Genomic DNA, 8,917 nt, shown 5'->3' on the forward strand with positions numbered 1-8,917 from the left:
AAGTGCTCCGGAGGGATAAGGGGGGTGGCGTTATAAGGGTGGCCTGGAGGTACAAGTTGGAACTGATATAAGGATGGAGAGGAGTAAAGGTTGGAACATGGCATAAGGCTAGATTGTGATACTGTTGTTGTTGTTTCCTTTGCTTGTCGTTGTGCCTTGTTTTTGTTATTGTTTGTTATTGTTGAGCTTTGTGGTTATCTTACCTTGCAAGTTAGGACGCATGCTAGTATCTTTATGATGATTCGTAATGTTAAACCTGTTGTCGTGTCTTGAGTCTTGATCTCGGTTTTAAAGTTAGAGTTTGTTTAGGATTATATATGTATTCCAGTCTCAAAATGGTTTGCTTATATCTACCTATATTGTACTTAACGTGTGGAAGTGGGTTACTAGCATTATTCACTTACGGTTGTTACACCGTATATTTTTCAGGTGCAGATCAGTAGCTTCAGAGTGCGCTAGATGGACACGAGGACCTAGCTTAGATAGTTCAGTATTAGTTACATGCCCTGTGAGCCTTGGATTGTATTATGGATATTAATTATAGTTTATGCTTGTTAGTTAGTGTAGCTTGTGCATCTAGTTTCTCAAACCTAGATGTGGCATAGCACCCCGATACTTATGTTGTTAGTTCCGCTTCGTTTGGATGAATAATGATAGATTTGCCTTTATTTTATAGGCTTTAAATGTTTTAAAAATTAGGGGTGTTACATCTGTACTATTCATTTTTTGTTGAATGCAAAATGGATCTAGGAAGCCATACAGGTCTTTTGATGCCAACTCAAAACTAATGTAAAGACCCCTATTCACAAACACAACCAATTATATATATATATATATATATATATATATATATATATATATATATATATATATATATATATTACTAAAAATTATGATGATAAATAAATATAAAACTATTATGAATAAATAATACTAAAAAACTTATTACCTTATAAAGAACTGAAATAGAGAAATATCTGTTAAGGATATCTGTGGCTGACATCTGTATATGTTTAGTTCTAGTTGCATTCCTGTTATGTAGCAGTGTAGACTGGTTGTTACAACAACCTGCTAACTACCTGCTATCTTCTCTCCCTTGTATGTTATTTAAAGCTGATTGTTTACATCAATAACATCAGTCAAGTTCATAATCTATTAATATTGATGGTTTCCATATTCAAGATCCTAATTTCTCCACACTTTCAAGCTACAAGTCATACTCAATGTTGCCCATAATAGCACGAGCCATATGGATCACAAGATTGTGTTCAAGATTGCTAGCTATTCTAGAGGCCTTTTTGCATACAACACTCAAAGAATCTGGGCAGATATAGTGAATTCTTGATGATGGGATTGCACAGCCGATTGAAGAGTCAATTTGGCCTTTTCTTTAACTGTGAATTATAATACAAGTAAGAATTATTATTTTAAAAAGTAAATTACTTACTATTTTAAAATAGAAATATTTTCAGTGTACATACCGTATCAGCTTTAGTACATAACTCTACCAGCTTCTTTGGCCAAATAATAAAGTGTTGTAATGCAGCACCTAGAAGCTGAACCTCACTGGTGGGGACTGGTACATGTGCACTTGGATTAATAACTTTATCTATGCTCACCTTCACTTGATTTACATCCAGTACAACCCCATGAACCTGTCCACCAGTGTAAGCTGTCACATATGCCACTGGATGTCTAATAGGATCTTCTAAGAGCAATTGACATCATGCCCCTAACTGCAATAATTTTTAATCAAGAATCATATAAAATGTTATTAATAAATAATAATAAGATTAACTATAAACGACTACTTACAGTCGGGGAACTAGCTTTATCACTTTGAGATTGTGGCCCAGCATCCACACATACGTCATTCCATTGCCTTGATTGTACAGATTGGTGAATAGGAGTCTGCAGAGAACCAAATTGATGCATCATCTCAGCCATTCGTGCTTCAAATTGCTGAGTTAATCGCTGACTCAATTCCTCTTGCATAGAATTAAATTGCTGATTTTGTTTTTCTAACACTTGTGCAACAGCAGCATCAACACGTGCATCAAAAGCAGTATCAACCAATCGTTGAACATCTTTAGGAGGCTTTTGGCGACGTTTTGCATGGCCAAATACGCTTTTGATGCCATGTCCTCTTCCCATGGCTCTAACACGTCTAGAATGCTCATTAGTCCCCAATGCAACAGTTAATGAATCTTGTCTTCCATCCTCAACAAATTCTCCTTGAGAAATTTACAACTCAAGAACATCCTAACATATATAAAAATTATTCAATAATTATTACTAGTAATGTAGTAAATTATAACATATTTACTTACAATTTTTTCTACCACCAATCTAGTTGATTCGATGCGAAAATTTTCTGACTTATCCATTCTTGCTTTCTTCCACGGCTTTACGTGGAGGACTTGGAGGAGTCATTGTATACGATGGATCTGAATTAGCACATGCTTGTTTTTCTTTCATATTCTCTTCCATCATTATCTTCTCCAACCTTTTATAACCTCCTAGAGCTAAAAGATGTGGATGAATATTCTTAGCTGGTATGTCTTGATATTTTTTTCTTTTTGCCTACATAAATACAAAATATTAATCAATTTATATAATTAACATATTTGAGTTAATAATTGATAGAATAATAATGATACCTCATATTCTGAACCTGTATGATGTTGAACAAACTCATTCCATGTCCCTTGTTCAAGGAAGTCGTATTTTTCACAAGGGTTCCTACCTGAAAAAGAACCGTATATATACTTGTTGACCAATTTTGTTTTAAAATCTTTCCACCGGTCACCCACATATTGCATCTAATGTTTCTTCATATCAATTGTGTCGGGAATATCATAAGTATCCTACAAAACAAGATTACTATTTATTAGTAAGAAATGTAATTATATTAACTTTTTGTATAAATATAAATCTTTAAAAAAAAAAGTTACTAGGATATCTTTCCAAATAAGCGCCTGAGTCTTTGTTGGGACATTCAGCCATGAGTCTATTGTGATAGGAATATTGATTCGTCCCACTAATGCAACATAACTTTTAAATGCACTGCCAGTTGGCCCGAAGACAGAATCCAATCCATCAAACTCAATTTGTTGTTTCCCCGAAGTAGAACACTGTAGAATGATTTTTTGCATATGAGTGGCACCCCTCGACTTAGAAGTAGTATCACTACTTTGAGTAGTATGAGTACCTTGTGTAGTACCATCATCATTTGATGAATCCATACTCCTGTTTAGAAAGAAAAATTATTAGTAAGTGAAAAATATATAGAAGTATTACAATATGACAACTAAAAAACAGAATAAATAATTAATTAAAGCATTACATATAATAATCAATGCTCCCATATCCCTTCATGATGATCATCTCGTGATTCATGCACTTCATCTATCTCATTATCTACAATAGCGGGCGATAAACTTGAAGAAAATGTTGGTATTTCCTCAATATCAAAACTAACATCTCCATTCTCATCTCCAGTAATTTGTCTTTTTCCATGAAAAACAACTGACCATTTTTTATCACAAGGATCACTAACATAAAATACTTGTTTTGCTTGGGATGCCATTATGAACTTCTCATTTTTGTGTCCTTCCCGATTAAGATCTACAAGTGTAAATCCTAAATCATCAACTTTTACACCATGTTTATTATCTACCCATTTACATCGGAACACCGGCACCCTAAACAAAACATAATCAACCTCCCATATTTCTTCAATCACACCATAATATTAAAACTCTACAAACACAAGATTTGTATCTTTCGAACTATTGAAATGCATTGAATTTGCAACCAAAGAAACTCCACTGTTTTGCATAGTGCTCTTTTCATCTTGAGCTTTTGTATAAAGAGAAAACCCATTAATGTCATATCCATTATGACATATGAAATTCATCCCAGGACCATGAGCTAACCATGAAACAGTTTCAGAAACATTATTATCTTTAAAAACTTTATTTTTGAACCAACCAATAAAAGTACGATTATGTTCGCCCACAATCCACATGTCTGTCCTTCTTGGATTTTGCTCCCTAATCAAGGCCTTGTGTTCATCTAAATATGGTTCAACTTCACTTGTATTATGCAAGATGTACAAGTGTTCTTGCTCAACATCTTCACGAGGCATAGTATTCACTTTGATTCCTCGAGTACACTTCCCAGCAATTCTTCCTTCATGTCGATACTTAGAAAGACATATAGTGTGACACCCCGTAAATCTAACCCTTAATTGAGATTAATTGAAAAATTAATCCTAATTTTCCTTGATAATTTCCTTCTAAAAATCCTAAAATTTAATAGTCGAGGGACTAGAATTTGACTAGTTTCCCTAGTCAACCATGTGTACCTTTTGACTTAAGCTTTGTACCTCAACCCTTTTGTCTTCCTAACTTTAGTAAGGGTAAAGTTGACCTTTCACGCATGTTTTGATGCTCAAGTTTTCCCTAGCAAGACACTTCACTCATTTCCCTTGCTAGCCAAGTCATAAACACTCCACCTTCTCTTTAAAGAAATCTTAGCTTTCTCTCCAAGCTAGAAGAAGAATTACCTAGCCTTGCAAAGATTCATCTAAAGATTCCACCTTTCTATCTCCCTAGCATAGGAAATGGTAAGATCTAAAGATATTTAGTGTTTTTAGTTAGCTTTAAGGTATCTTTATCTTATTTTGGTGTTTTCTTGTGGTTTGGTTGTGCAAGAAGTCTTGGGTGAGAAAGATCTTCAAGGAAAGGCTTAGGAGTGTAAGAAGAAAGTGGTTTTTGGTCTCCAAAGGTAACCCATGCTCAACAAAATTTATTTTCTATTGCTATGAATGATTATTGGCTTCTATTTGATGATTCTTGGTGTATTTGTGAGATTTGATGCATGATCTCGTGATAATGCATGTTTAGAGCTTGTATTTAGGGTTCTCGAATGCCTTTCTTTGAGCTATTCTTGGGTTCAAGTCATATCTTTGTTGTGTGTGAGGTTTTGGGTGTTTTGGACTTGAACTTGACCTTGGAGATGAATTTCCCCGAAGGGAAAAATGTGGTGTACAGAAGGTACCCCGCGGGCGGAACGGTGGGCAGTGGCCTACCCGCCGCCCCACCCGAGGGGAACGTGGCTTTGAGGGATAGTACCCCGCGGGCAGGACCACAGGTGGTGGCCTACCAGTGGCCCCACCCGCGGGGAACGATTATGATGATGACTGAGAATTGTTTCCCCGTGGTTATTTCCTTTTGGTATTTGATGTTTTGACGTTCCGTTGTTGGATTATTGAGCTTTTGTGAGTCTTTTTGATGTTTCGTATGTCTAGAACGATGGTTTAGGAATCCATGTTAGGATTTGGTGTCTTGAATCGTGCTAAGGGTCCAACCTTGTGATTCGTTGGACTAATATGAGTCTTGAAGGTTCGATGGAACCATTTTGGTTTAACCGTTTTTTATGAGCATGCTAGTTTAATGTTGTTATGCTAGTTTGTATGGTTTGTTCCTTCTTGTTGAGGATTGGCAACTCGTGTTGCCAATCATATTGGTATTGGATTGTAGTCCATTGTTGTTGAGTATTGCTTCATGTCTTTATTGAAACCTCTTGGTTGATTCTTATGGTGTGATCTTATACAAATCGTTGTACCCTTTGTTGATACTTGATTGGGCTATTGATGAGCCTTAATCTTCTTGATGATGACTATGTGTGAATATGAATGAGGTTGGTGGTTTTGTTACTTGAGCTTCGCTCACGAGATCAGTGGTATGTTACTATGAATTTAATGGTTCCCTCATGTACTGAGAGATCGATGGTTTAATGATTGGTGGGGGACGACGGTCTCAGACGGAATAAGGTTGGACTCAAAAGTACAGGGTGGCACTAGGAAGTAACGGTTGAACCTGAAATAATGCCGAGGGTAGCCATAAGGTTGGAACAGGGCATAAGGTTGGAACGTGAAACTTGTCATTATGTGATTGTTGTATTTCTTGCTTATGAGCATGTCTATGATGAACGCTACCTTGTGAATGGTAGGTTGCATCTAGAGTTGTGGTTGTCACTTGTTGATTGTGGTCTCTTTTGCTTTGTTGAAGTTGTTTCTTGATCTTTATTGAGAGTGTGATATGTTGATTGTTGTCTCATCTCTTGGTTTTCAAATGCTATATACTGTACTCCTCATTTCCAAATGGTTTTGACTATATCTATGTATATATATTGATTTTTACGCGTATTGGTTGGTTACCAGCATTATTCGCTGACCGGGTATTATCCCTTGTCTTTACAGGTTTTGATTAGATCGAAGAGCGCGCTAGATGTGGACCCTAGATAATGTAGTTCTTCCCACTTCCCTTTGCTTAGACTTATTCTGTTTTGTTGGCCTGTGAGCCTTAGATTGTTGAACATGGTTTTAGTTGTAGCCTTTGCACCTATCTTTTGGTATAGGTGTGGCATAGCACTTCCCGAATTATGTTAGCTTCCGCTTTGTTTATGCCTAATGATTAGACTGTTTTCTTTAAATTAAGCTTTAAAAATGTTGGTAAAATTCGGGGGTGTTACAGTTGGTATCAGTGCCTGGGATTGAACATAGGATGTTAGGAGTTGGATTTTAAGGAGTTAAGTATGATTTAAGACTCTAAGTTGACCTCTAAGTACCTAAGTGTCAGGACTTAATTCAAGACGCTTAGGACGCGCGATTAGATGTGAGTTTCCTCTATCGTTTGTTGTGCTTGTTTTGTTGTCCTTGTTTAGTCTTCACTCTCTCGTTTAAAGCACCGGGTAAGGGTGCTCAACTTCCTCGTGTTTTGCCGTAATCATGTTGTTTCTGTAGAATCTTGCAATGGCACCGCCTCGCTACCGTGCTCGGACACCAGAGACGCCTACCAATGAGCAGCTAGTACAGAACCTTCAGCACCTCACGCAGACGCTAAGCAACGCTCTCTTGAACAACAACAACAACCCTCCACCACCACCTGTTGGGAACCGTGATGTGGGTCGTCTAGTTTTGGGTCATCGACCGCCTGTCCTTGCTAGGGAAGAAGACCCCGCCATTCTTGAGGAATGGATTCGATCTTTGGACAAGATTTCCGCGGTAGTTGGTTGCCTGGAAGACCGTCGTGTTGAGTTGGCCACGTTCTACTTCAGCCATGAGGCAGATCTTTGGTGGGTGCATGAAGGCCCGGCGTGCCTCTAAGATCCAGGGTTTGATTGGTTGGCGTTGAAGGATAAGTTGCGGGAAAGGTTCTACTCGTCTCACGTGAGGGCAGCCATGTATGAAGAGTTCCTCCACCTTAAGCAAGGGACATCGACAGTGGTGGAATACCATAATCGTTTCCTTGAGTTGGCCCGCTTCGCGTGAATGTTGGTCCCCACCGAGTTGGCTAAAGTGGAAAAGTTCGTTGCAGGACTCAACTATGAAGCAAGGAAGGCCTTAACGGTAAGCAAACCAAGGACGTTCAATGAAGCTTATTTGAGTGCGGCGGATTTGTACCGAGTGAAGTAGCTACAAAGAGTTGGCTAAGAAAAGGGGCGAAGGGAGTGGGCCATAAGGTTTCAAGAGGCCGAGGCAAGACTTTAGGGCAAGACCAGCTCCTTCTCAGACTCAGGGATCAGCTCGGGCAGATAATGGAGAGAAAGGGAAACCCTTCGAGTGTAGGAGATGTGGAAAGGACCACATCGGGAAGGACTGTCAAGGTAACCTGCTCTAGTGCTTCAAGTGTGGAAGGAGAGGCCACAAAGCCTATGAGTGTCACCTCCAGTCCGATCAGGGAGCTCTACCGTCTAGCACCAGGCCCGGGGGACTGTCGGGAGGGAGTTTTAGCCGTGGCTCGGGAGGGACGAAGCCTTCGGGCAGGGTATTCGTGATGAGCAGGTCGCAGGATGAGGCTGAGGGCATATTGGAGGAGGAGGCCGTAGGTATCGTTCTTGTGCATACATTTTTATCCTTGAGTTGTACCCTTTTTGAGTGTTTCTTTTGAAGCCTTTCTTTTGGGTAGACTTAACTATGTGGTTTGGTTGTTTCTTTTGGAGTTGTTAACCTTAGTTTAAAGATTCCGGAGTTTTAAAAAAAATAAAATAAAATAATATAATTAGGACCTCACATTTTTTTTTTTGTAACCTAAAGCGTATTCCTTCATCTTAAAGCTTAGATTGGGTTAATTTTTAGGAAATCCTTTAAAAGTTAAGCTTAAAAAGCTAAGGAAAATCTAATTTATTACTAGTGAGATTTGAACCGAAACCTCAAAGTTTTCAATCCATCTCTTAAACCATCTAAACTAATTATGTTCCTTGAACCTCTTTCCACTTAAATTCCTCTTAACCCTTTTCCTCTAAACCTACCCAAAAAAATCCCCAAATTAAAATCTCCCTTTTCCCCAATTTCTCCCAAAAACCCTCCTTCTTCTTCTTTCCCCACCCGTGCGTGGCAGCCGAGACATTCCCCCCCATCGACCCTCCTCTGCGCGTCGCTCAGGTCAGCCGCCCGTCACCGCGCCACCTCGCCGGAAGCCGCCGTTCGCCGGGAGCCACCGTCGCCACAGTCCACCGGCCGGAATCGCGAGCAGGCTTAGAAGAAAGAAAAGAAGAAAAGGAAAAGTTTGGGTCATTCTACCATGCCTAGAAGATCAAAAACCGCAAGGAGGGTGGATGCCCATTATTCGGTTCTTGAAGGTAAAGCTTTTGAACCCGAATGTTTTTCAAGTTCTTTGTTGGATTTGTTGAATTATCAAGGCTTGTTAGATGGGTATCTTACGGTCAGAAACGAGACCTACCCGGCCCTAGTAAAGGAGTTTTTGTAACACCCCGGATTTTCAAGACTTTTAAAACTTATATAATAAAGATAGAATCTCATTAAATCCCAAAATACGATACAAAGAGTACGGGGTGCTACGCCACACCCGAGCTAGAGAACTCGGGTGCACAGGAAAAATTCTAAAAC

The 8,917-nt window shown here is 38.9% G+C and overlaps 1 long non-coding RNA gene across 1 annotated transcript; it reads right to left on the bottom strand.

Moving 5' to 3' along the window:
- Positions 1–2,502: 2,502 nt before the first annotated feature.
- LOC109154334 lies at positions 2,503–2,965 on the bottom strand. Its single transcript, XR_002049680.1, has 3 exons — positions 2,955–2,965; positions 2,661–2,867; positions 2,503–2,583 (listed from the first exon to the last, which is right to left on the bottom strand). It is a non-coding gene; the product is annotated as an uncharacterized LOC109154334 (long non-coding RNA).
- Positions 2,966–8,917: the final 5,952 nt, after the last annotated feature.

This window comes from Ipomoea nil, unplaced genomic scaffold (assembly GCF_001879475.1).
Source record: "Ipomoea nil cultivar Tokyo-kokei standard unplaced genomic scaffold, Asagao_1.1 scaffold2647, whole genome shotgun sequence".
NCBI classification, from domain to species: domain Eukaryota; kingdom Viridiplantae; phylum Streptophyta; class Magnoliopsida; order Solanales; family Convolvulaceae; genus Ipomoea; species Ipomoea nil.